General features: G+C 45.1%; 1 long non-coding RNA gene across 1 annotated transcript in view; it reads left to right on the top strand.

Annotated features, from left to right (window-relative positions):
- The window catches only part of LOC308172846, a 34,087-nt gene that overhangs the window by 2,478 nt on the left and 23,055 nt on the right, over positions 1–8,554 (top strand). The gene's annotated exons all lie outside the window — the stretch shown is intronic.

Below are 8,554 nucleotides of genomic sequence, written 5' to 3'. Positions count from 1 at the left end.
TATGATGAGTCAGGTTTCGCACTCACTGAACCTTAGCGGGCATGGCGGGGCTAGCGGCTATCAGGAGTGAGACATTTGAGATTAAATATGTTCACACGCTGGCCAGGCAGCACGTTTTAGATCCCTCCGTGTTTCTGTCACCAAGAAAACTGCTGGCTGCAGTGACTCGAGTGGCCCATGAAGAAGCCAGGTATACATTGGCTACATTGCTGATGCACTTATTGCCATGACAACTTTACCACTGTGATATTTGGGAAGTTTATTGTGACAAATGAGGTCGCAAATGACTTGTGTCACAGGCCCCGAGCAGAGCAAAAAGAACAAGGAAAGAAAAATCAGTCCTGACAGCTGTGGGAGACCTAGCATGTATAATGATCTGTCTTTCCCTTGTTCTCTCTCTCTGCCCCCCTCTTGTTCTCATCTCTCTTGCCCTCATCTGTCTCTCTCTCAATCATTCCACATCTTTCTCTCCCCTGCACGCCCTCTTCTCTCTTCTCTCTTTCAGTTAAGTTCAATAAAACAGGTATTCCTTTCTTGTAAATGCAATACAATTCTGTATTGGCAGGATTATCTCAGGGATAGGCCTACACTGTGGTGCTGGATTGTGTTTTCAAAACCTAACTTGTGTTTATTCATGTCCAAATGCACAACAAATACAGCTAAAATGCTGAATTCACTGAGGAACAACAATATTTGCCTCAAAATGTTTACGTAGAGGCGACGCAAAGTTCCCAGAGTGGAGCGTCGCCATTCTTTGGGGAGAACCCTGGGATTTATCTTTTAAGACTGCCATTGATTCACTGCTGCCAAGGACAATCAAGAGATGTCAAAACGGTGACACTGAAATTGTAATTCTTCCACCACTTCTCTCCATCAGACAGGTGGTGTACTCCAATGTTAGGCCTAAACAAGCACAGGATTATAGCTTTCAGGGAACAAATACAGTCTGGTCATGACAGAGGTTATGAATGCCTTTTCATCTCCACACACCAATTCGACACTGGTGCTGCATCAGCCTGCAGGCTCCAGTCGTGACACACATCTAGCCTACTCGTATCCTATGTCTCATACCCGCCGGTCCCTGCCACACACACACACACACACACACACACACACACACACACACACACACACACACACACACACACACACACACACATTCACTCTGGTGTCAGTGGGGAGCGGTGTTGCCACTGTGCTCGATGCTGACTCAGTGGAATGTTAATGTTTTGAAATCCATTAAAAGTGATTGGCCACCGAGCAATTGCTTTAAGGGACATCAGGTCAGTTTAAATGGTGATTTGCACCCTCTTGCTCCCACCATGTAATATAATCTAATAACTGTAGTGGTTTGTCTAAATTGAATCGCTCTTATCTTGTCACTATTGCTCATTGTTAATTCTCTGTGCAAGGGCATTTAAACAGTTTTTCCTATTCTTTTCTTTTTTCAACCCTTACTAATGTCAGTTGTGTTGTACTATAATGTATGAAGAACAAAGGAAACATATTCTCATCTATTTGTACCCTACTACCACGCCCATTTCATGCAAATCTATTTTTTGGATTTGATGGTGTTATGTAAAATGCCATGGGTGTCTCCCACCAGTGTGGTTGATGTATGCTTCTCGCCCACACACATCTACATGAATATATAAATATATATATATACACACACACACGTGACACGATGCATGTTGAAACTATGGTTTCCCGACTGTACACGCATACAGCACACACCCAAGTATTGACTCCTGTGAGCAGGCATCCTTATGCTTACATTGGTTATATTTTAGTTTTGTAAGTTTACAAGCATTGTGTATTAATAGCCTAAGTGTCTTTCTGGTCTAAGGTAGCTAGGCCATTTTACTTGAATACATCCCTATACCTGTGTTGTAACAACATTGTATTAGCATGATATTACATAGTAGATTAGTAATTGCATTGTAACAGAGTTGAGTTACACAAATGGAGTAAGGATATAGAGTGTTGTTTATAGTATTATTTCCCAGGTATAGGGACGGCGTAAAGGGGAAGTTAACACAACAATCCATTTTGTATTTCTGGTCAATCCACAATGTCGGCCATACAGTCTCACTAACGATCACCATTTTGTGTGCAGATGCATCATAGCTATCAAAATGGTCAAGGTCTGTGTTTACTTACCTAAAAGTCTCCTGCGGTAAAATACGTCAGACGAGAGTTTTTGCGCTCTGACCCTGCTCTACTACGCCAGTAGTATTCCCAGAGAGCAGCATGCATTAGCCCTAATGCTGTTCAACAGAAGGACCTTGTGTGGGAGGGAGTCTTGGGAGTTGTCAGAATTGACTCAAATGGGCAACTTGGAACATTAAGACTGATCAGGGTTTTCAAAGCAAGATTTCTTGAATCAGAGATTGTTTTAAAACACCTTTTTATGTGTCTACTTTTCAATAATGAAAACAACAATTAGCCTACAGGGTCAAATTCCGCCTTAATTATTGTATGCTTTAACAGAAGAGCAGGTTATCACTTCTGTGTGTGCACGTGTTCATTCTAGTGTAGGCTATATCATTCGGCAGACTCTTTGATTTTAATCTTGATGTACAGTTTGTTCACTGTTCACCCCACCCCCCCCTCCAAAAGCACATGATGGGCAGGACAGAGCATGCAAAAGAGCATTGATAGGGTTTTGCATGACTCTAAAGGAGGAAGAGACCAGTAAAGCCCAATGCAAGTCCTGGAAGATGGAGAGATGCTGGGATACGGGGAAACAAGAGACGGATAATTGTTCTCATTTTTCATCGAAGTGCTCCTCTCTTTTACGACACCTAAACATTTTCCACACAAGTGAACACTTGGTTCCTACCTTGCTTGGCTAGCTAGCCTATGTTAAACAACAGTTAGCCTGCTCCCCCTACTTCACTGTTATTAGTCTGGGTCACTAGCATTTGCTACGCTAGCTGGCTAACAACAGCGATTGGCTAGTAATAAACCCACACTAGGTAATTATTATAAACCACTTTCTGGCTACTTTCTCTCGTAGTTCCGGTTCAATTTGAGTTTGTGTGTCTACGTTACGTGTTGTTACTGGCTCTTTTCATGGTGATGAGCTTCAGTCGTCTTTTTCTCTCCATCCTTATCCTCAGAGTCGATAGAAATTGAAGCCCCTGTCCTTCACTCAACCTGTGTTTTAAAGAGCACAGACACAAGGGTTATGAGGTGTCCATTGCTGAATTGTTCTCTTGAAAAGTAATCAGATGGGCTGTAGGGAAACCCAACATTGAGCTTCTTGCCCCTGAGCATTTCAATGCTGCCACATGTGACAGGATTTACAGAGCCACTTGCCCAGGTGACACACTCCATCAGTGCCACAGCCCCCCCCCTCGGTCTACTTGGCAGTGCACGCTAAGGAGCTCTGTGAATCCTTGGTGCTAGGGGCTACAGTCGAGAGTAGTGCTGTCCCAAACGACTATTTTTCTACCGATTAATCTAGCGATTATTTTATCGATTATTCGATTAGTCTAACGACTAATTTATCGATAAGTCTAACGATAATTTTTGTACTGTAAAAAAAAAAAAAAAAAAAAACTACTTTTTGGGCTCCACCTCACTGCTATGTTTAGCCAACTTGAATGCCAACATGGCCATTTAGAAGTCTGTCCATCACCACAACACATAGCTAGCTAACGTTACTCTCGCTGCTATGTTATGATTAGCTAAATTGATGCTAACGTAGCATGCGAGCTACGAGCTAGATAACGTACAGTAGGTGCTCGCACCACAATGACAATAGGCTACCGTAGCTAGCCAGCTACATAGCTAACGTTACTAACACCAGAAGACAAGACATACGAACTGTGGTGAGCTACATTGCTTGTGTAACATTAGCTAGTAGCTATCCATTTTCACTCATACACTTAATTGTCTCGCCTGGTAAAATAAAGGTAAAAAAAAAAAAAAAAAAAAAAAAAACTTTTTTTTTATTTGCGACTAACCGACGCATATTACGCTAACCGACGTATTGACGTAGTCGGTGACGTCGACGACGTCGAATAATCGTAACAGCCCTAGTCGAGAGTGTAAAATGTATGGAGCTCCGCATCCTTGCTGAGGCTACTGACATTGATGACATTGAGTTATGCGTCTTGCGGTGGTCGTTCAGAGAGCTCTGACTCAACAAATCTAAACCATCGGGGAAGGAGAGTGTAAAATGTATGGAGCTCCGCATCAACATACAGACCAGGAGGATAGAATCTAGGAAGAAGGAAGCGGAGGCCTATTACCAAAGGGATATATGGCAACTCAACGAGCACCTATGGACCTGCCACTTCCCGAATGCTCATGAAACATATTTTGTTGGAGCCTATTCGACCTCAAAGATTATTTTTTACATCTGAGTTTATCCTGAACGCAGGCAATTTCGGAGATTCGCGTTCCATGACGCAACTTAAGAATGTCTAACATTAACAGACAGTCACTGCAGACAGCCTTTCTGTGAGAAAAGGGCTTGAGGGTCCTCACTTACATTGATGATTGGTTGACGTGTGGTCAGATCAGGCAGCAGAGCACACAGTGCTCCTGCCGTCACACCTGCTCAACCTAGACTGCTGCATAAACCCTCCCAAGGGACAAACCTTGTCTGTGACTCTGGACTAAAACGGTGCATCACCGTGGTCAACGAGAAGCTTTCGCCTATGCTTCGAGATGTTTTGTCCAGCCACAACAGTTTCCTACTGAATATGTCTGAGACTACTTGGGGCGCATAGCCTCCTGATAGTGGTAGTCCCGCTTGGCCTCCATTCTCTAAAATGAGAATTCCAGCTATTGGTCATAGCATTCCAAATGGATCCTTCTGTGCGTCGGTGGAGATGCGTTTTTGTCTCCACACCGGCTCAGAGGCTGCACCACCTCTCACACGTGTGTTAATAGCCCTCAGGCACTTTTATCTGTTCCTTCAATGACATGTCAGTCCATCTCATGTTATGTCCTGTTCGGGTCGGACAACGTGTCCTCAGTGACGCATCAACTTTCAAGGAGGGACACGCATCAAGCATCTTGTGGAGGCCCCCTAGCAGGGGAATGACTACGCCAGCAGGAAATGTGGAAACATCATGGAAGGCCCGCCACAGGTCTTTTACTCATCACACAATGAAGTGCATTGCAGTTTGCCTTTAGCGATTACGGATCGCAACGTGTGAATGGGCTGGCTCACCACTAACACCATTCTCTTCTTTTTTTTCTTTTTTTTTTTCTTCCAGATTTTATCCCTTTTTCACCCAATTTGGTATCCAATTGAACCCAACCTAGCATCCAATTATCCCCTGCCTATTGCGTAGGATCCGCCGCACGACCCCGTAGCCGGCAGCCCCAGAGGAGATCGCCAGGCAGACTAGCTGACTGGCTCCTCGAGCCCGACACCGTTATTCCGGCACCCAGGGGGCGGTGTTGCGCGACGGATCCTTGTCCGGAAATAGTCCTATACCGCCCTCGGGAGCGGCCGCTCAATATGCCGCTCCCTGTGTGTGCCCCGGCCATATCCGGGTCTGGCGAGCTGGGATTCGATCCCCGTCCCCGGTGGGCAGCTTGCACTAGTGGCTAGTGCTTAGACCGCTACACCACCGCGGGGCTAACACCATTCTCTTCTGTCATCCTCAGATCTATCTTTTCTCCTGATTGTCCCACATTGGCCAGGGGGGTCTCGGCGGGCAGATCTTTACATACTAACGTAGCACCTCTCATTGCGCATTGCTTTCCCAATCGCAGGACCCCCCCACAGCAAGAGCCCCCTCCACAGCAAGTCTGTACGACCTCAAATGGAAGACATTTGGAGGTGGTGTGTGTGTGGTACCTTTTCAGTGCTCCGCTCCTACAGTATCAGAGGAGAAATACATTGAAGAGCAAACAGGTTGGGTCAACTGTCACTGTACCACCATCTACTCTCTCTTAAATCTGGATCGGTCCAGCTACCGTAGTCTTTTAGCTGCCTCTTTTGGGTCTCTCTCCCTTCCTCAGTTGTTCTCTACCTCTCTTTTTCTCCTTGTGTATCCAACATTATTGTATGCTCAGTGTGGGTCATCAGTTTACTGTCTCATGGGTCAAGAAGCTGCAATGTGCCACCAATAAATCACGCACCTGGAAGTAGAAACTCATCCTTCCAGTCTGTCAGTGACACATCCTCCTCCCCCTCCTCCCACCAGCTGCCACTTCCTCCTCCCCCTCCTGTGTTTTGCCACACGTCTATCTGCAATGCAAAGCACTGTACCCTAGCTGAGGTCAGGCCCAGGGCAGCGTCTACACACAGAGACAAACACAGCTCTGAGCCCTCTCACCCAGACTGACCTGCCAGAGAAGACTAGTGTCTGTTTGTCCAGAATGCAGTTACACATGGCTTCCCCTTCTGTCAACCAAGTGGAAGAGAAAGGATGACAATGGAGGTTAGATGAGCAGTAGTGAGGCACACGCATAGACCAACATGCTGGGGTTGTGCCCTCAGAGAAAAGAGACAGTGTTTTGTTTCCTGTAGGGTTTGGAATAGTTACATCATCAAGAGGTAGGTGGAAGAAGATGGTGCTTCAGGTTTATCCTTCCAAAGACTCTTCAACATCATGGCTGACTTGATTTCCTTCTGTTGTAATGTTATCGTTGCTAATGGTCTATGGCTAACGGCCAATGTTCTCCGTGCATGACCTAACATGACCGCGCTGATCACTGACTTGTGGAACCCTGCCCTGCTGAACTCCTTAGCATCAGAGCACTGTGAACACAGTCCTTCAGTATCCAATCAATCTCAGAACGGCCTAGATTTGTTATGCTGAGATGGAAAATGTTCGGGGCTGGACTAAGTTTTTAAGAATGAACATGCATGCACGCACACACGCACACACACACACACACACAGGCTCTAGTTTCAGCCGCTCTCCTTAAAGCCACTGTAAGTCGCCAGTTCCAGCGTGAATAATTGAATTGTCTTGTGTTCTGTGATATGCTGTAAACAAGGCCTACCGTTCTGGTAGTGCACCAGAGCCCGGACTCCTGCCTGCTCTACAACTTGTAACTTTTAACTTAACTGCTCTACAACTGTTCTCAGCAGTTGGTCCTGCTCATGGAAACCTTTATAATAGAGAACTACAATGCTTTGCGTAAGTGGTGGGACAGTGAGGCATTTTCTTTGTTCTTTTGACTATATACTCCAAAAGCTGTACTCCAATTTTAAATCAAACAATGACTTTGTGGTTAAAGTAGAGATTATCAGCTTTTTTTGGGTGGTACAAATTGGTTTCACCATTCATAAATTACAAAACGTTGTCCCCCTCCCTTTTCAGGGTAGCCAAAAGTGATGGGACAGATTGATCAAATGTCCAAATGAAGCGCTCATGTTTAGTAATCCTTCGACAATCCTTTGCAAGCAATAGCTGCCTGAAGTCTGCGATGCATTGACCCCCACCAGACACAGGGTATCTTCTCTGGCGAAGCTCTGAAGGCCTGCACTGCAGCCGTCTTCAGTTGTTGTTTGTTTTGAGGATATTTTGCCGTAAGTCTCCATCAAATGAAATGCATGTTGTTCAATAGGATCTGAAGATTGACCAGTCAACAACCTTCCACATTTTGGCCCTGGAAAAACTCTTGTCAACTGTCCAGCTGTACGTTGAAGTGCAGTCCAGTGAGTTTGGAGGCATTTGCTTAGTACTTGGGCTGACAAGGTGTTGCGGTAGACTTCAGAATCAAGAAGAATTCAACCTGCTGCTGCCATCAGCAGTTACATCATTAATGAAGACAAGCGAGCCAGTTCCAGTGGAAGCCATAACGTTCTTGCCGCCATATTTCAAAGATGAGGTGATGTGCTGTGGGAGTTCCTTTTTTTTTCTCCACATTCTACTTTTGCCATCACTCTTGTACATGTTTGTCTTTAACCCCTTTCACACAATAGCTTTCCCAGTATACATGGGTCCCAGAATAATGAAGAAGGAGGATTACCTCCAAATTCTTCAGGATAACCTAAAATCATCAGCCAGAAGGTTGGGTCCTGGGGCGCAGTTGGGTGTTCTAACACAACAGGACAATGACCCCAAACACGCATCAAAAGTGGTAAAGGAATGGCTAAATCAGGCTAGGTTTCCCAAAGTTCTGAACATGTGGACAGTGCTGAAGAAACAAGTCCATGTCAGAAAGCCAACAAAATTAGCTGAACTGCACCGATTCTTCCGATGCTTCCGACCGTGGAAGCTTGTGGATGGCTACCAAAAGCACTTAATTGGGGGGGGGGGGCAGATCAAAGGTATGCAAAACTGTACTGGTATTTGTCATGCAAGTTTTTTTTAAATTCTTTTTAGAATGTTTTATTAGGGAGCCCATCAAAGGGCCTTGCTGAGCGACCCATAAATTACGACACCACATTCAAGCAGCTAATGACCTTTTCAGGATGCATGGGGGATGTTGGCTAATTTGACTGCTAAAATAACATGGCACTTCTGAACTACTAACATGGTGTCTTATTAGGCCAATGAAACGGTCCTGTGGCCTACATTTGAGTGTGTTTGCATACATTTGGTTGTGTTTTGTTGAGCACTAATGTTCT

This window comes from Nansenia antarctica (assembly GCF_963989245.1).
Source record: "Nansenia antarctica genome assembly, chromosome: 17".
Classification (NCBI taxonomy): Eukaryota; Metazoa; Chordata; class Actinopteri; order Argentiniformes; family Microstomatidae; genus Nansenia; species Nansenia antarctica.
Note: the sequence above shows the minus strand (reverse complement) of the source record. Positions and strands in the feature narration are given on the sequence as shown.